This window comes from Castor canadensis, chromosome 3 (genome assembly GCF_047511655.1).
Source record: "Castor canadensis chromosome 3, mCasCan1.hap1v2, whole genome shotgun sequence".
Taxonomy (NCBI): domain Eukaryota; kingdom Metazoa; phylum Chordata; class Mammalia; order Rodentia; family Castoridae; genus Castor; species Castor canadensis.
In genome coordinates, this window is record NC_133388.1 from 136,720,239 (window position 1) to 136,740,774 (window position 20,536).

The 20,536-nt window shown below is 36.8% G+C and overlaps 1 protein-coding gene across 13 annotated transcripts in view; it reads right to left on the reverse strand.

The window, feature by feature from the left end:
* The window catches only part of Stau2 (staufen double-stranded RNA binding protein 2), a 316,438-nt gene that overhangs the window by 69,344 nt on the left and 226,558 nt on the right, over positions 1–20,536 (reverse strand). The window lies entirely within an intron of this gene.

A 20,536-nucleotide genomic window follows, 5' to 3' on the forward strand; every position in this document is an offset into this window, starting at 1 on the left:
CTACACACAGAGGTCAATTCCCAGGAGATAATTCAACCAGTAGGGAAAGATACAGGGGTGGCAAAAATTTTCATGGCAGTATTAGTTATGGTAGTATAAGGTTGGAAATTAAATTAGTAAGAAAATAAAGATAGATACATGTACTGGCATGCATGTGGCTATCAGAAACCACTGTGGACTTACCGTAACACTACAGTAGCACTGATACAAGGGTCCACAAATAGGTTGACAGAACAGAGAAGAGAGCTCAGAAATAGACCCATACTTGTTTGGTCATTGAATTTTTAACAAAATGCCAAGGAAATCCAATCATGTTCAAACAGCTGAATGTTCATATCAGGGAAAATGAGTCGCTACTTCCTTACACCACACACAAAAATTAACTTGAGGTCTGCCTTAGACCTAAGTGTAAAAGCTAAAAATATAAGTATAAAGCTTTTAGATGCAGATAAAGAGAAAATATGCACACATTGGGAATAAGCAAAAGTTTCTTAAAACAGTGATAATCATAAAATTAAAAAACTGACAGATTGCATAAAAATAAAAACTTCTGCTTATGAAAAGTACATTGATAAGAAAATGAATAAGGGAGCCATAAACTAAATTTGCCATATAAAATATGTGATAAAAGATTGGTGTCTAAGACATACAAAGAAACCCAGTAACAATAAAGAGACAACCTAATTTAAAGTATGCAAAAACTGGAGTAGAATCTTCACAAAGAAAGTTACAAATAGATGATTAACAAACACACAAAGAAATACTCAAACTCTTTAGTCAGTGGCATACAACAAACTAAGAACCGTAACAGAACACTGTTAAACACCCACCAGAATCCTAAAATCCTATGTCCTAAACCATTAGGGTCAGTACCAAATGCTGGCAATCTTGTTCATCCTTGGTGGGAATGTCAAATGTTATCTTATGTAAAAAATACAACTATTCTATGACAATGATTCCATTCCTAGGGATCGACCTAAGAGAAATGAAAACCTGTCCACAAGTTGGGTATGGTGGCTCACCCCTGTAATCCCAGCTACCTGTTAGGAGGGGATTGGGAAGATTGAAGTTCAAGAACAGCTTGGGGAAAAAGTTAGTGAGATCCCATCTGAACAAATAAATCTGGGTATGGTGGTACAAGTCTGTGATCCCTGCTATGCAGGAGGCATAAGTAGGAGGGTCGAGGTCCAGGCAAACCCTGGGGGTGGGGGATGGGGAAGAAAAACACGAGATACAACATGAAAAATAACTAAAGCAAAAAGGACTGGAGGTATGATAAGAGTGGCTGCTTAGCAAGCACAAGGCTCTGAGTTCAAATCCCAGTATTGCCAAAATAAGAAAAAAGTAGAAACAATTCAGCTGTCACAAGGAGAATGAAAAGGCTGGGTGCCAGTGGCTCACGCCTATGATCCTAGCTACTCGGGAGGCAGAGAGCAGGAGGATCATGGTTAGAAGCCAGCCCGGGTAAATAGTCTGAGAGACTACCTTGAAAAAACCCTTCACCAAAAAGGGCTGGTGGAGTGGCTCAAGGTGTAGGCCCTAAGTTCAAACAAAAAAAAAAAAAAAAAAAGGAGAATGAAAAAACAAACTATTTATACAATGAAATGATACTCAGCAACAGAAAGAAATTCTGGATTCTGGATACACACAGCAGGGATGAATGTCAAAAACACTTGGTTGAGTAAAAGAAGCATCACGCAAAAAAAGCTTGGACCAAGTGAGTTCATTAATGTGACACTGTGGAAAAGGTAAAAATAATATGTGGTAGAAAAATACCAGAATGATCGTGGCCTTTGAAGGTGGGTGCAGGATAGGATTTGCTGAAGAGGAAAATGGGACTTCTTATTGTGACACCAATGCTTTGCATCTTGCTAGGGGTTTGAGTTTCACTGGCAGAGGGTCACAACTTGTCAACTGTACACTTAATACTTTTACATTTTTATCTCAAAAGAACAAAAAAGAACTACAAACAAATATTGAACTCAAGTTAATGACACACATGTACTGGGGGCAGAGGGGACTGTATAGAGTCTGCTTACTAGACATCGACAAAAAATAGATGAACAGAGAGGTGTGTGTGATGAAAGAGTGCAGCAAAAATTCAGTATAAAGTCCTTTCTACTTTTCTGTATTTTACAAAAATTTCACAATAAAATACTGGGAAAATGATTGGTCAATTTTGTATTTCCTGGACTAGAAAACGTCCACCATAAATTTTTAAGAGGTAACTGAATTTTTTTTTTTTTTTTAGTAAAACTGGATCAATAGATAGACAGACAGACAGGCAGACAGGAAAACAGTTGTCTATCTGCAGAGGTATTTACCAAATTTATCCATATTCTCCCTCTCTCCTTCTCCCCCACCCTTTGTCTTTGTGTGCACGCACAATTGCAGGTGGATTTGCAATGAGAATGCATAATGTATCAAAGTAACATCTTCCCAACTGATATGACCTCTCTTAAAAAGTACTTGTCTATATTTGTACTCAATGAAGTTACCGTCTCCTAAAACACACAACAATTGTATGATTTTTAACTCTGTCTATGTGTCAAGTGAAAATACAATATAAAATTAGTTAAGTTTGATCAGTGGGATCTGAATATCAAAGTTTTCACATTGTGGATAAAATGAAAGTGTAGCAATAGTTGTAACACCTTCTATTAAAATATGACACGGCTCAGAGCAAAGAAATTTTAAAATTGTCTATAATAATAAACTGTAAGACACTAACTGTAATTGGAAATACCAAAATTGCTATGAAATAACATGATCTTAAACTTTAATGGAAGTTTTGTTAGCAAATAACATTTAAATCTTATAGATTACTGATTCACATGCAAACAGAAGGAGAAAAAATCTTTCCAATTGTGTTGAGCCAATGAAACGGAGAAGCACAGATCATAAGTAACTGCAAGCCTCACAAGTCATGTGCAATGAAGAACATTTTATTATATTCTCAGACTTTTAAAAATTGTACAATCAAATTAAAAACCTAAACTGCTACCATTTCTAAATTAATGTATTCTCATGAAAAAGAGGTGAAGTTCTTATTTTGTTGAGTATGGTGTTTTTATTTGCAATTGAAGCACTAATTCTACTTCGTATAGTCTTCTGCAAGGAATGGACTCAAATTAGAAGTGGGCTGGTCCCTTCAGGTATTCTAAGCACCACATATTATTAGGTATAAAACTTCATGATATACAGGAGAACATGATATGCCACTCATTAACTTACAGATACTGAGTGGGCTGCTCAGTATTGTAAAAATCATATGACAGGCATCAGAGAGACTGCATCGTTTTGCTGGTGGTTGCAGCATGCGTTGTCTTCTCAGGTACAATACTTGACCTCACATAGCACATAAAGTAAACGATTCTGCCAATTAATTAGAATCGAGTTTGTTTTGTTTTTAAAGCAGTTAATAAGAAATGTTGAAGGGTGCTGAGAATGATGGTGCATGCCTGTAACCCTAGTACTCTGGAGGCTGAGGCAGGAGGGGCTGTGAGTTCGAGGCCAACCTTGGCTACACAGTGAGCTCCTGTCTCAAAAAACAAAAAAATTTTAAAATTAAAAAAAAAATAAAAATGGTCAAAAATTAAAGGAAACATCTCAAGCATTCATATTTTTCTTCTAACAAGTTATTTTAAAAAAGTTACTATACTGAATAATTTAATTTCTAATTTTGTACCTTTTCTACCTAGTATTATATTACAGACTTTCAGTTTTCAAATAAAATGTCAATAAAAGCCCATATGTTTTTCATTATTCAGTTTACTCAAAGGATCTCTTACAATAAACAATGATCAACTGCAGGAATAGTTCACAAAGCCAAATACACATGCATGACTAACACTACTTCTCAGATTTGTCTAAGAAGAACATTACTATAAAATGATTAAAATACCTAAGAGAGTGGGTACACACATGAGCATTAGTTTATGGAAGTTCACCTAGGGAACTAATTGATTTGTACAGTTGTAGAATTCACTTTGGAACTGTTTTTCACAAACTGGCTACCTAACTGTGTGGGCTCTCTTTCTGTCTTACACAAGTACACACGCACATGAAGCTGCTTTTTTTCCCCATGACCACATTCTGTTTCAGACACAGTATTACACAGCAGACATCGCCAAATAACTTGCAGTTATTTCTAAAAGTCAAAGGCACCTTAAAAAGTCATGAATTTGCTATAAAAAGAATATTGGGGAAATTCTGAAGATGTTTCTTAGAGTGGAAACTTCGTATATTACTAAAAGAAGCATTCCTGGCCTCCCAAGATGCCAAGATGACCATTTGGGAGGAACTTATCCTTACTTAGATATATTCATTTTGGTTTTGGCAGTCCCGGAATTTGAACTCACGGCCTCGCATTTGTTAGACAAGTGTTCTCCCATTTGAGCCACTGTGCCAGCCCAGATGTATTCACTTAGGAAAGTGTGTGTGTCGGTGTATTTCAACTGCCACATCTAAAAGAAATGTGCTAGAATGTAAGAAACTGTGTCAGGTATCACAAAGCCTGGGTAATGTCAGCTCTGACATTTTTCTTCCTCAGGCTTCAGTTTCCTCATCTTTAAAATAAAAGTATTGATCTAGCTTAGCACGGTCCAGTAGAAATATAATGCAGGCTACATGTAGAATGTTTATAGCCACATTGAAAATGTACAAAGAAGGAGATGAAATTATTTTATCAATATACTTTTTAAAAAACCAATGTATTTGAAATATTATCTATCATTTCAGTGTTTAAGCAATAAATGTTATTAATGAGATCATTTTCATTCTTTTTGTTTTGGATACTGCCTTTAAATCTGGTGTGTATTTTATACTTAGAGCACACATCCCAATTTGGACTAGACATATTTCCAGTGCTCAACAGCCACATGCAGTGAATGGTATGAATAGGACAGCCTATCTAGATACTTTCTGTCTTTTCAGTTTTAAAAACTTTATTACTTTATTCCAAAATCAATATATTCATAGAATTATTACAAAATTTAGCACAAGTGTATGAAAACCATGGATCCAATGCTTTCAATGAACACCTACTTTTATCTGAAAAGGTTCACTGATTTCTTATCCGGCATTTTAAAATTCTGGATGATTTTTTTCTAACATTTAATAATCATGAAGAATGGTAATTATCTTATGAACTCAGTCTCATAGGTAGTGGATTACTTCATCTATTATACTGGCTTAAATCTATTAAATAATTTCTGGGTCCTTTCATATTATAGGATACAGATTTGTCTTTACCCTGAAGCTTTAGATCTTTATGTTTTCTTTTTTCCTCCAGCGGGGTACTGGGATTTGAACTCAGGGCCTCACGTTTGCTAGGCAGGCACTCTACCACTTAAGCCACTCTGTCAGCCCTTTTTTGGTTGGGTATATTCAAGATAGGGTCTCATGAACTATTTGCCCGGGCTGGCTTCAAACCATGATCCTCCTTATCTGCCTCCCGAGTAGCTAGTATCACAGGCGTGAGCCGTTTGGTACCCAGCATAAGACTGGTTTTCAAATGAATAAACATTCGAAATTACTGCTATAGTGTAAAGCTTACTTAATTTCTGCTTTGTTTCAGTTAGTCTAAATTAAAACTAAATTATCAAAGGATTTGTACTGTGAATCACAGCACAGACAAATCAATATTGAATAATAGAATCATCTATTCTTGGCATTTTATTATTAGGAAAAGCCATGTTGACTAAAATAGGGGATATAAAAATGATATTCAGGTTTTAATTGAGAAAATGTATCAGCCATTGTCTATGAAGTTTCCATTAATAACTACATCACAATTAGTAAGGGACTGACTTACATCACAAGACTTTTCAATATCAATTATATTTGCAACAGACCCCCTGGAAGTTAGTTATCTCCAACCACACAACCACACATCATCTCAATTAGCTTATGAGTTTGTTATGCCAAACTTTATAGAAATTACATAAATGTTCTCTCTGATATTACTATCATCTTTTGAGCCTTCTCTCAAATTTAAAAAAGAAAATAGCATGCTTGAGTGTTCATCATTACAATTATGTGACAGAATTTTCATTTAAAAAACTGAATAAAACACTCCATATGCTCTATCAAAACACAAAGGGTATTTCTGCAAATCTCTAAAATTTGGTTCAATATTACACATAGTAAAAGCCAATGATGCCAGTATGTATTTATACATGCAAAGTAAAATACTGATCACTTTAGGACTAGAGAGAGACATACTGTTTGTAAACGTGCCAATTTATAATATAAAATCATTATTAGTTGAAGCTAACATACATGATTTATATTATTCGAGAAGCATTTAGCAGAGCCAGCTTGCCACATGCTACCTATTTCTGGAATAAAAATGGTAAAAATTATTGCTATGCTGTAGTGGCCTTTAACTCCTCCAGGCAGTTGTCTATTATGTTGTCTATTAATGCCAAAGAAGAAGGCATTAAGGTAAAGTCAGCAAATTCTGGATGTTGTGGAACCCAGGCTAGCACTCTGCCTGGCATTTAGAAGACATTCACGGTTGGCTGAAAGAGCTGAATAGAGAACATGTATATGGTACAGTCTATATGTATGTACACACTATGGCTGGCACTCACTCCACAAATGAACAGAAAGACTCAGTAAATAAATACATGCACACCATACATACTTTTCTTTTGCTAGAAAAATTTGTTAGTAAGAACCTTTAATCTGATGCTGGAATCTAAATTTTAGCTCTCCATTTAGGTGATATCAGAACTCAAGTCTTCTTCTGCTTCTATTCACTGTGAGCTCTCTGTTGAGTGTCTGTGTAACTGGCACTATATTAGCCATGGAGATCATACAGACTGATTTTTATAGCTCTTATTTTATTAAAAAAAAAAAAAGGGAATGGCTACTTGGGCAAATTAAGAAACTTGCCCATGGTAACCTAGCCTGTGAGTTCAGAGAATCAAGTGTCAAATCTCAGTCTACATAGTTTTCCAATTATCCCATGAGACACAAGCCTGGAGTTGGTAAGGAGGTGTGACAGTTAACTTTGTGTGTCAAAGTGGCTAAGCTGTGGTGTTTTGTCCAATGCTAGTGTAGATGTTCCTGTGGAGGCATTTTGTAGTTAGGATTAATATGCACAACCAGTTGACTAGGTAAATCACATTAGCCTCCCCAATGTGTATGGGCCTCATCCAATCAGTCAATGGCCAAGAGCAAAAACTCAGGATTCTTGCAGAAGGCAAGGCCTCAAGACTGTATTATAGAAATCCTGCTTAAGTTCTCATCCTGCTGGCCTGCCCTGTAGATTCAGACTCAAGACTGCAACATCAACTCTGTTCCTAGACCACTAACCTGCACTTTCTCCCTGCTTTTGAAGCAAATATATCCTTATTGGTACAAATACATATACAAATGAAGGCATCAAAATACGAGCAATAGGGCAATTCATGAAAGTAGATACGATGCTAAAAAGAATCAAGAAATCCAGGATAAAACTTTGGGTACAAAGCATTTAAGGGGCCAGCAGAAGATAAGGAGTCAAAGGAGGAGATAAGTCAGTCAAGGCAAAAGAAGTTCTGTGAGGGGGAAGGCATTCATGAGGAGGGAACAATTAAGTGGGATGAGGGTAGGTATACACCCTCATATTTGGTGATTTGTAGGACAATAGTAACTCTGGCAGGGACAGTAGTAGTGGTAGGTGGGATGTGTATCCACTGTATTGTCTGCTAGTAAATAAGGTGAGAAAGTGGGAAAAGTCTGACAATTGAGGAAAGGAAGAAAATAATACAATAGCTCAGAAAGGAAGGTGTAGTGGAGAGGGAGACTATGTTAGAATGAGGGAGACATTTGGAACTTGAGGAAAGGAGCCATTGGAAAGATAAAGGTAGATGACAATTGCTGGAAAACCAAGTCCAAGAAGTAGAATTAATATCCCAGAAGACTGGCTCAAAGCACAGAGTAGGGAGTGATTCTGATCAGAACTGAAATACCTGTGGCTAAGGTAGGCAGTGTACATAGCCAAAAGACTGGTGCTCTCATGGACTCTCTGAAGCTGGGGCTCTATGTCCAGCTGGAAAATTCAGAGAGGAGGCCATCACTGAGAGTCTTCATTAAATAACATATATTATATGTCATAATACATAATTACTATAATATGCAATATCATGTAATATAATGTGTATTTTTATTAGAAAAGTTTGCACAAAAGAAGTGTTTTCTCATTACCAAATGGGTTACTTTGAAGTTAGATAGAGTTTACATTGGTCTCTTATTTAAATTAGTACTGTACAAGACATCTATTGTACATTGTTGATAGTTATTTACGTTTTATAAGCTAAGCATAGTAGAATCTCTAATATATGTTAGTATGCATGTATTATGTAGTATGTCAATATATTTTTATATATATGTATATTACATATTATATGTGTACTATATTAGTGTATCACATGTGTGTGTATATATATATATATATATATAAAACATATTATAAAATATGTGATTAAAATATGGGATTTAAAAAAAAATTCCATGAGATCCATTCTTTGCCACTCCATCTGCCTAGCTACATGGCCTAGTATATGTTTAGTTGTTAAACAAAACATTTTAACCATTCCTACAGTTAAATTATTCCTAATATTAGAAACTTTTAGCAAAATAAATTTATTTCTGCCAGTGATTAGTAAAAAACATTGTTGATCACTTATTTTTCATCACTTGTACACGTTTTAACTACAAGCTTTGAAATGATATTTCCAATACATGGGTTATATTTTCAATAATAAAAATAACTTTATGATCTCAGTGGCAATGAGACCAACAGTACAATATATGCCCATAATCAAATGGCACGTTATATTATATTTTATCTATCTACCTATTTATTTATTTTTGGTGGTACTCGAGTTTGACTCAGGGCTTCATGCTTGCTAGGCCTCATGCTTGTTAGGCAGGTGCTCTACTGTTTGAGCCACTCCACCAGCCCTTTTTGGTGTGTGTGTTGAGTATTTTTGACAACAGATCTCACATACTATTTGCCCAGGCTGGCTTCAAACCACAATTATCCTAATCTCTGCCTCCTATGTAGCCAGGATTACAGGTGTGAGCCACTGACGCTCAGCAGCATTTTATATTTCAATCATACCACATTCAAATGTTCAGAAGACTAAACTTGAGATTAGTGATGTGATCAATGAGTCCTTTCCTTTGTTATTTTCTTACCTGTGAAAATTAAAGCAATTACACAAATAATACATGATGATTATTTTCTTAAAATATGAAGTAATTTACACAATTTTCTCACATTCTACTAAACAAGGAGATAAGTGGAAAGGGCCAGAATCTTTAAGTTCTCCAGTGATGCATTAACTAAACCAACAAGACAACTTTACTCATTTCAAAATGTTTTACTATAACAGCAATCTTCAAGAGAAAACACAAAAGATTCTATTATGCTTAGATTTTAAAACATAAATAACCAATTTACTGCATCACTAATAATCTACAATAGATGTCTTCTGCAGTACCAATTCAAATAAGACACTAATGTAATCTGCCATCTACTTCAAAGTAACACTCAGTAAAAAGAAAACAACTCTTTTGTGCAAACTTCCCTACTTCAAAAAAAATTGCAGAAAGACTTCCAGTCAGATATTTACTAAGTAGAAGCACTGAATACTCATTAAAGTATTATTCAGTAAGACAGAATGGAGCACTTGAGGTCTTCAAAACTTATCTGAAATAACATTAAGCTTTTAATGGAAACACATCACTATAGAAAGAAAATAGATATTTGTGCAAAGTATGATCTATTTTAGAATTGAGGACTTATCTTCATTGTGCAACCATTTACACACACTCCAGATGCCTGGTCTATGAAAGTACCTTAGCAAATTTCACTGTGCATCTCCTTCAGCATGTGTGAGGTCAACACTACCTAGACTCTGAACTTAAAGATTAGGTCAGAGTTTCCTGAACATACTCTATGAGAATGTTTAACTTTTTTTTTAATTTCTTTTATTCATATGTGCATACAATGTTTGGGTCATTTCTCCCCCCTTTCCCCTGCCCCCTCCCTCTCCCCCCCACCTCCTCCCTACCAGACAGAAACTATTTTGCCCTTATCTCTAATTTTGTTGAAGAGAGAATATAAGCAATAATAGGAAGGACCAAGGGTTTTTGCTAGTTGAGATAAGGATAGCTATACAAGGAGTTGACTCGGCATTGCTTTCCTGTACATGTGTGTTACCTTCTAAGTTAATTAACTTGTTTTTTAAGGGAGGAACTTTAGACTTGTTTTTGGCTTTGTTCTCCCTTACCTATCATGGAACTCACAATTTTTGGCCTCACTGAAGCAGAGGAAGGGCAGAGTATAAAATTCAACAAATATTTCCAAAAGGGTGTTTCATAAAATTGTTTTTCTTTGACTAAGACTATATGTCAGTTTGCCTTTTGGCCCACAAATGTCAACCAAAATGTAAATGTAGATTAAGACATTCAATTATTTGTTGTTTCTTCTCCAGGAGCAGCGAATACTGGGAAAGTACCTAGTAAACCACAAAGCAAGAAAGGAGGAGCTTCATTTCTGTTGGCCACTGGGGAAAGGTATATGACCAGAAGTGGGACAGGGGAGATGCTTGCTAACGCTCCTGCCAGTGGCAACTAGAAGACCCAGCATTTAAATTACCCGAACTGTGAAAAATATTTTCCTAAAATTGAAATTTTTTTATGGCTAGTAACTGAGGGGCAGAACTAACACCCATGAAGCTACATTAGAGTTTTCCCTTATTGCATAATTTTAGGATATGCGTTTCTAAATAAAAAAACGATGTGAGCCATTTAAATATTATCAAGGGGTATGTTATACTTATTCCACAGAACTGTATAAAACCAGAAAAAAGATACTCCTCAAGCTGATTGCTAAGTTATTTCTCACCGACCAATACAGCTTAAATGTTGAGTGTGCTCAGTACCATTCCATGAGCCAGAATTGCCTTGCATTATTTGTAAATTTCCATGGCTGTCTTCCCCGTGAGATGGTACTGTTCTTTGTCAAAGATGCTTCACAGTCTCTCCCTCCATCTAGCCTGTGCTTCCATAATATCCAAAGAATAATACTGCACTTGAAAGGAAGGGTCTTCTGCAAAAAATAAGCCTTGCTCTTCCCCCCTCAGTGCCCAGGCCCATGCCAGCTCTCTGAGGCTGGACTGTGTCTTTACTAAATGCCTTTCCTCCTGATTGCCTAGAACAAAACCATGCTCATCTTACAAAATCTACCTTCTGTGTAAAAACTTCTTGTCAAAAATCATTCCTGTCCCTTCCCTAAAATTCCTTAAACAGTTCATTATTTCTCATAGGCCAGTTATCATTCACCTGCATTATAGATTTTCTTCTAATCACAAAAATTAATTTTTAGGGACAGCATCCATTTCTTATTCACACCTTTACATTCACATATTGACATACTGTCATACTGCCTTATATACAGCAGAATTTAATGAAGGTTTATTGGATTAATTAACTTTTATGTTATCATAATCTTTTACTCTGGATTATTTGAGTAGTTACTGTAGAAACGAGTGGAAAAACTGTTACTGCCTGTAATCTCCTTTCAAAAGCAAACAAAAGAAATGATTCATCTCTCAATTTTAAGTTTGATTAGAGGTGAGATTAGAGATGAGCCTCACTCATAAAATGAGGCAGTAGAAGCCCATAACAATACCGGCATTAGAGACCAAGCAGTAGGCCTAATGATATATTTCCTTGTAACTACAAAAAAGATACTCTGCTTAGCAGAGTGTCCACAGGAGGTATCACTTGGCATAAAACACCAATGCATACACAGCACACTAAAGTACCTTATAATGAAGTTTTGCTGAATATATTCTTTATTACCCTACTGAAGTGATCAAATTTTAAAACCTCCAAATCAATGAGGCTTAAAGTAATAGCAAGGCTCATTTCCTGGGATGACACATGATTCTCTTAAAAGTTCTGTCATCTACATAAATTGAGGAGCCTGAGATGGAAGAATTAATAAAAAGGGCTTCTTTTCATGGACTCGACCTAAACTATGACTCACAATTTGAAAATTACTCAAAAACACTCAAAACACCTCGCTTCTTGCTTTAAAAACAACAAGTATTTCTTTCTTTCCCTCCTTGCCTCCCTTCCCCTCCTCTTCCCTTCTAATGTAGCGATCTCTCTCACTCATGTAGGAATACTGAATAAATATTTGAATAAATGACTGGGTTTGAAAAAAAATTTTTTTTTTTGCCATACTGGGGTTTGAACTCAGAGCCTTGTGCTTACTAGGCAGGTGCTCTACCACTTGAGCCATGCCCCCAGCTCTGACTGTTTTTAATTAGAATATTTAATTAAAACACTTTAAGTGATACAATGCAGTATCTGAGATTTGAGCATGTACTTCAGGGGAAGAAATTGAAAATCTGTGGGCTAAGATCTGAGAAATGTACCCCCCCCGCCCAGTTTTATACTGTCTCGTTCTGTAGAACACAACTCCAGGGAGACTATATCAGTGCCTGAAGTCCCAGCTTCCTCTTAATGAAGAATATTTATTCCTACTAGAATAAAAACAGTACTCAGTTTCCCTTCAAGATAAATGGAGACAAAAGGACAGAGCAAAAGTGGTACAAAGAGAAAGAACATACAGAAAGAAAGAACAGAGGAGGAAAAAAAATGCTACAAATGTTAATATTAAAATAAAAGCAGATCATTGTTTATTGACTAATTAAGAAAATTTTTGAATAGTGTATTTTAGCAGTGTAGTTTGCCTCAGGCTATTTCTGAGAATATTCCAAGTTCTGAGAAATCAGTAAAACTTGTAGAAACTTTTTCTATTCATAAAAGCACAGGCAGCCTACCTACAATGACACATACCAGTTTATAGGAGGGAACTCTGGTAGCTGTCTTCCAACCACCAAGAGATATAGTAGCTTATTTAAAATGGAACCTGTAACTTAGCTCAGTGCTCTTCAGTAGCATGTCCAAAGGACTCTTGGAACAAAATTACCAATTATCACAGGAACTTTCCCTTTAGTACTTTTTGTAAAAGAAAAATCAAGTGTCTGAATCATTCATATTGCTATCAAAAGCCAACATAAAGTGTCTTTACCCCCTTTCACTTGGGGATTACATGGACTGTATATTTCACATGAATGGTATGTTTGCATTTTTTCAAAATGAAGGTAATAGGATGAAGTGACACCATGGGGTGTGAGAGCCTGGCTGTTTTCTCTCTCTGGAAGCTTACTTTTGCCACCTAGTGGGGAGGCAGTTTCAGAGTCAGGTTTTGTGTTTTGTATGATTCTCCTTTAAAAGGCAGAGATTGGCTTATAAGAAAATGATCAAATACACTTTTCTTTTATATAGCTCAATATTTCCTAATTAGTCTGTAACATGTCTACTGACTTTTAAAAAAGCAGTTTCACTGCAATGATTAACCTAGAGAATATAAGGTGAAATAAAACCTCTTTGTACACATGCATTACTATAATTGGGGGGGAAAATCGAACTTTTCCTTGTTTCGAACACTTTTCCATCCCCTTACCTTGTAATAGCTCACAAACATGACATTTTGCCTCATTCTAGTTTCTTATTCTTAGATGAGTACCAAATATACATCTTTATCCTGAATTTGTCATTGTAGCTCTAATCTCAAATCTTCAGTAATCTCCTGAATATCATCTTTAGAGTTGACATTTAATATGGTAAAAACTGAAGTCACCATCTCTCAAAAGAAACAAATGGGCCAGTGTGGCAGCTTTATCAGAGCTAGAGTGTAGCCCAGGGCTAAAAATGGAACAAGAGTGAAAGAAGGTAAGCACAGGGAACAATCAGAAATTGGGATCTGCGTGGTGGCTGGGCAGGAGGGAATGTGATGACCAAGAGTTAGCTGCAGCAGTAATAATTAACAGGAATTGAGGTCAGGAATATGGGAAATTTGAGGCAGGTCACAAAGCTAAAAGAATTGGAAATAAGAGGTAAAAGAGGTGAGAGATTCCCATAGCTCAAATCTTTAGACTTGAGGTACATGCAACGGTTCAAAGAGGGGAGACCCCCTCCAGAGATACGTAAGTCTTGGACCAGGAAAGACATGCTGGTGTCTATTTTTTTCAGCCTACCCTTGTCCAAATTATAAAAATCCCCAGTTCTCATGGGGATTTTTATAATGCAGGAGAGTTTTGTGAGGCTTCTGACCTGAATAAATTTTTGCTTACCAAAATTTCTATTATCGTATCACCTTAAGATGTAAGGTGGTAAAGCTGTGTTTTAAAGTTCATTTATGTACCCTAAAGTTCATTCACCATGAGTAGTTTTAGCAAATTTAGAAAGTTGTGCAAATGTCACCATGTTCTAGCCTTTGAAATTTTCCATCACCACAAAAAATCCCCTCCTCAGCCAGGTGCTGGTGGTTCATGCCTGAAATCCTAGCTACTTAGGAGGCAGAGATCAGGAGGAATACAGTTCCAGGCCAGCCCAGGCAAATAGTTTGTAAGACTATCACAAAACTACCCAACACAATAAAGGGCTGACAGAGTGGCTCAAGAGGCAGAGTGCGTGGTAGCAAGTGTGAGGCCCTGAGTTCAAACCACAGGACTGCAAAAAAAAAAAAGTTCCTCTTTTCCCATCCCAACCCAGGGCAATCACTGATCCACTTTCTGTCTCTACAGATAATTTGCCTTTTCTGGAAAATTCATATAAATGGAATCAGATGACATGGTGTCTCGTGTCTGGAGTCTTCCATATAGCACGTTTTTGATTTTTGTTCATGTGGTAGCATGGATGCAGTTCACAGTAGGTCAGTATTTCTTTCCTTTTCATTGCCCAATGGTTTGGATATACCACATTTTTTACCCATTTGGACTGTTTTCCATTTTTGCTTACTGTTTACAATGTTATTAACATCCACATACAAGTCTTTGTGTCAACACAAGTTAACTTTTCTTGGGTAGATATCTAGGGGTGGAATTGCTGGTGCAGTTTTTTCAGAAACTGCCAAACTGTTTTCCACAGAGGTCGTACACTAGCAACCCATGAAGGAATTAGCTTCTCTATATCCTCACCAACATTTGCTATTCTCTGCCTTTCTGAGTACCGCCATCTTAGTGGGTGTGAAATGGAATCCTAGCGTGGGTTTACTTTGCATTGCCTGGTGGCTAAAGACACTGAGCAGCTACTCAGGTGCTTGACTAGTAATTATGTATATATATATATATATATATATATTTTTTTTTTTTTTTTCTTTTTGACAAGCCATATTTGTATCACTTACCCATTTTCATTTAGTGGTCTCCTATGAGTGAGTTACAGGAACCTTTTTTGTGTCTTCTACACAATGTATATGTCAGGTTTATAATCTACAAACATTTACTTCTACTTAGTAGCTCATCTTTCTACTTTTTTAAGGGTGTCTCTGAAATGCAAGTTTTAAGTTTTGATGAACTGACAAGTTTCTTCTTTAATGAGTAATGCTTTTGATGCTGTATCTAAAAACTCTTATTTCTTCAGTATATTCATCGTGACAATTCCGAATAGCCTCACATTGTATATTGGTTAGATCATCCCCACCATTTCCCCACCACCACCCCCTCTCCACCTAAAAACTCATTACCTAACCTAAGGTCATGAAAATTTCTCATGTTTCTTTTGGAAGCTTTACAGCTTTAGGTTTCATTTTTAAGTATATTAACCATTTTGAGTTAATGTTTACATCAGCATAAGGCAAGGGTCTAAATTAATCTTCTCTTTTGAACATTCAACTTTCCCAGAGCCATTTATTAAAACACTATCCTTTCCCCCACTGGATTTCCTTGGCACCTTTATTGAAAACTGACTGAACGTAAAGGTCACGTTCCAGACTGTCAATTCTGTCCCGCTGACCTACACATCTATTCTCATGCCACTAACTACATCAGTGTAGCTTTATAGTAAAACTTGAAACTGAGCAGTATAAACCTTTCTATTTTGCTCTTCCTTTTCAATATTATTTTAGCTATTGCGAGTTCTTCACATTTCCATACACATTTCAATTTTGATCCAAAAAAGCTTGCTGGAATTCTGGTAGGGATTGTATTGGAAACTGCCAACTTAACAAGTAAAAAATCTTCTAACCCAGGAACACTGAATGCCTGCCATATATTTAGATTTTTTGTATTTTCTCTCAGTAATGTTTTATAGTTTTCTTTTCTTTTGGTATAGAACATTCTTTCCCATGAAATACTCAAAGTTTAAGTCAGTGGAAAATAATTTTAATCAAAGAATTATACATTTTCTTCCCACACATTCTGCTATGTATTAGGAAATGACACTGTGATCTATTTCACTACAAGTAAAATGTTACAAAATATTTACTGGAAAATATTTAAAATAACAAACACAAAAGTCAAGATGAAATAAACTGTTTCTTTTTTTTTTTAGAAATCTCTGCTGTGGTGCCCACAGCACACAAGAAGAGAGCCAAAATAAATAAGTAACTAAGATTCCCTTGGTAACAATTTCCCAAAGAACTGAAAGAGAAGAAACAGGATGAAAATAGTGATATGCCAGGAAATGCCTGCTAGCAACTCTGCTTTAATAACCAATCTATCTGGACAAAATACCCTCTCTGTGCAGTACATTCTGAATAAGGCTAAACTTTAGGATATTCCTTGAACTGAAATTAGAAAATATGCTGACTGCTATTAGAAAACCTCTTGTTCTAAAAACCACTGTTGTGACTAGAAGCCTGTTCTGGCATCAAAAGTTGCCATGCAGCCCTTCTGTCCCTCTCAGGAAAGCTTCATAAACACCATCCCTAATTTGTACTGAGACAGGAACCAAAGGGCCAGATTTGGGGGCTGCTTTGGCACAGGCTTTCAGGGAGTAGCAATAGTCCCTTCACTGATGCATCACAGCACAGTGGGCACAAATCAGGTGGCTGCACTTGTACCAGCCACCTTCAGTCACTGAATCAAGTTGGGTGGGTACATTACTGCCCCGGTTCAGCAAGGAAGCTGGTGCAAAAAGTCCAGATGAGTCAGGTCCAAGTCAGATGAGTCATGTCCAACACCAAAGGTGGGCATCATGCCAGGACGAGGTGGGAATAACTAGAGGTGCACGGAGGGGTAACTCTGGCGGGGGTCCTTAAGAAGGAAGGCCAGGAGGTGGACCTGGGGGAGGGCCAGGAGGTTTTCTGCTGGGGCAAATATGGAATGGCATGTATGAGAAAGGAGGATGGGAAGTGCTTGGGGTTATCTTAAGGATGGAGGGTGCTGGTCACCAGGATCAAGACGCTGGAAGGAGCAGGTGGCAAAGGAATACTCTACTTCCACATGCTGAGCAATCATGACAGCACCAAGAAAGTGGCTAACATGAGCCTCTGCCGTTTATATTCTGCGTCTAGCTTTCTTAGCTTATAGATAAAGTTGCAGAATACACTCAAAGGTTTCCCACAGCTTTTTACCCTTGTCTTTCAGGATTTTCTCAATTTACTCTGGTTGTTGGCACTAGGTTAAACTCCATCTCATCCAGTTCTCCATGTTCCAGATAATCTGGGATCTTTTGTCTTCAAAACTGCAGCTCATTCCATCATGCACTCTTTTGTTCTCTAATCCTCTTTTCTGGGCTTCCTTACAGGCTTGGTCTGTAGGGCTCATACATCTTCAACTCTTGGTGGATAATGGTAATCTCTGTCTCATGTTGAGATAATCTGTATGTTTTACTTATTCATTTAAAAAAAAAACAAGCTGTTGCTGGGGGCTCACACCTGTAATCCTAGCTACTTGGGAGGCTGAGATGGGGAGGATAACAGTTCGAGGCCAGCTTGAGCAAACAGTTCAAGACCCCCCATCTCCAAAATGACTAGAGGTGTGATTCAAGTGTTAGAGCACCTCCTTTTCAAGTGCGAAGCCTTGAGTTCAAATACCAGTCCCACCAAAAACCAAACCAAAACAAAAAATCCCACCCCCCCCACTAGTGTTGAGGCCTTAGGACTATGAGAAGTAGAGAGGGGGCAATTCCCAGTTTCTTTGCATCTTAGGGACCTTTTCCTCTGCGTCTTGGTCAACTACCTGGCTGTCTCCATCTTGAAGCCTTGTGCCCCTCTGCCAGTCTGAAATCACTTCCTCTTGCTGCAGCTGAAGATCTCTTCAGTATATTACAGTTTTCAATGTACAAGTCTTGCACCTCTGCTTAAATTGATTCCCAAGTGTTTTGTTCTTTTTTGATGCTATAATGTGCAAAAGTCTTAATTTCATTTTGAATTATTTCTGATATTGATGTGTAGATTTTATCATGTCTGCAACTTTACTAAACTTGTTTATTAGCTCTGATATATTTGTGTGTGTTTCCTAGGTTTTTCTATACACAGGATCATGCCATCTGTAAATAAGACAGTTCTGTTAAGTCACATGCTTTTTGTTTCCCTGTCTTCTCTTTGTCTATCTTTCTTTGCTATATCACACTGGGTATAGCCTGTAATACAATGTTGAGTAGCAGTGAAAGAAGACATTTTGCTTTGTAATCCATCTTAGGGGGGAAAATCAGTCTTTCATTACTAAAACAGCATTAGCTACATAAAGAAATTAGCTACATTTTAAAATAAATCTTTTTATCAAGTTAATGAAGTTCCCTTTCATTCCCAGATTATTCAGTTCTTAGTTAAGTAATGCATGTTGGATTTTGCAAATGGTTTTTTTTGTCCACTGAGCCTATCCAGATTATCATGGAGACCACCTCTTTTATGAATATAGTATATATAGTAATTGATTTTCTGATACCAACATTTTAATCTTTTTGACATGTTGCTTTATATTATGGCTTTTGAGGCTCTGTTCGCTTTTTTCATTCTTTCTTCTCTCTGATATTGTAATAATCTATCTTGAAATCCATGAGTTCTTTCTTCTGCAATCTTAAATCTATTATTGACTCACTGTGGGTAATTTTTCATTTAACTTATATTCTTCAACTCCAGATTTTCCATTTGCCCTTTTTAATAATTTTTATCTTTGTATTAGGACTATTTGTTGAGTCACTGTTGCTACAATTTCTTTTAAGCATAATTTAATTCCTTAAACATGTTTACTGTAACTGCTTTGAAGTCTTTGTTAAGTCCAATATCAAGGCCCACTCAAAAAACTGTTTCCACTGATTGCTTTTTTTCCTCTTGAGTATTGGACACACTTTTCTTTCTTTACATATATTGCAATTTTTTTAACTGAAAATTGGAATTTTAGGTACAATATTATAAGAACTCTGGATTTTAATGTTCTCTTCTTGGATGTTGTTCTTGCTATAGTTTTCTCATTAATTTTCATGAACTAAATCTGTGGACTCCATCTCCCTCATAGTGCATAGGTATATATATCTCTACTCAGCTTTTCAAAACACTTTATTTTTATTTTTAAGCCTGGCTTCTAAGGGGTCACTCTGTGCCTGCATAGTTTAATAGGCAATAACTGATCAGTGGTCGTGCTCAATCACCCTAAGCCAGCAAACCTTTACTGCTACTGATGGGTCCACAGTTTGGGCTGGGGATCACATTAAAAATTCAAGTAGTTTTCAGATATGCCCTGACATTTAATTTCTGCTAGGCCCTCTTTCTTCTCCCTCTCCACATGTGCAAAATTTCAGTCAATAAGGGTGTATTGCTAGCTTGAGCCCTCTTTGGTCTTTCTTGCATATATATGAAGCCTTTTGGTCAGTTAGGAACATATGGTGAGTTTGCCAAAATCCTCTATCACTGTGCCATTCTCAAATTTCCCTGATAAATTTCAAGCTAGTCTACTCATCCACTGTTGGTTCCAGCCAAGACTAACTTCAGGCCCACCGAGCTTCTATTTACTCTTCTTGTTTGCCATTAGAATGTTAACTGCTACAATGCTAGTAGGCATGGGACTTTTCAAATTCCACTTCCTATCAAGCAAGACCACTCCTTCAGTGAAACTGCTGGTTTTCATGACTTCCTTGACCTTGAAGACTACTGGGCAGAGTGTGGAGGTTGGGGGTAAGTTAATCCCCAGCCAGGAGCACCACAGAATCCTGTACTTCTTACCTGAAGGGCAACTGTTTTCCTATAAATAAATGCTTTTCAATTTGTTGACTGTCCAGAATCCTAAATTTGCTGTTTATAAGTTTCATCCAGTTTTATTGTTGCTTCATAAAAAGAGGATTTGCCCAGCTCTAACTCTGCCCTTTTGCTAGTTTGCCTTTATTTTTAATTGCTCTTTTTCATTCTTTCATACTCAGCTGGTCACCAAATCATGCTGATTCTTTCTCTGCAATATTTCTCTGGAAAATTTACTGCTTTCCTTGCCATTTTCAGAGTCACACCCATCAAGGTAATCAGTGCCCATTTCTGAGTTACTAGGAGAGAAGCTTTCTTCCCTATCTGCATATGGCTGCCAGATTGATCTTATGGACGCCATCACAATCACATCACTTGCTTCTGACTGAAGAATGACTCTGCTGCAAAGAACAAAAATTTCATACCGTTCAGCCCAGCTTTCAAGCTGCCTTGAACTCATGCAATGTCATTTATTCTAGAATCTTCCAGCAGAAGGATTTT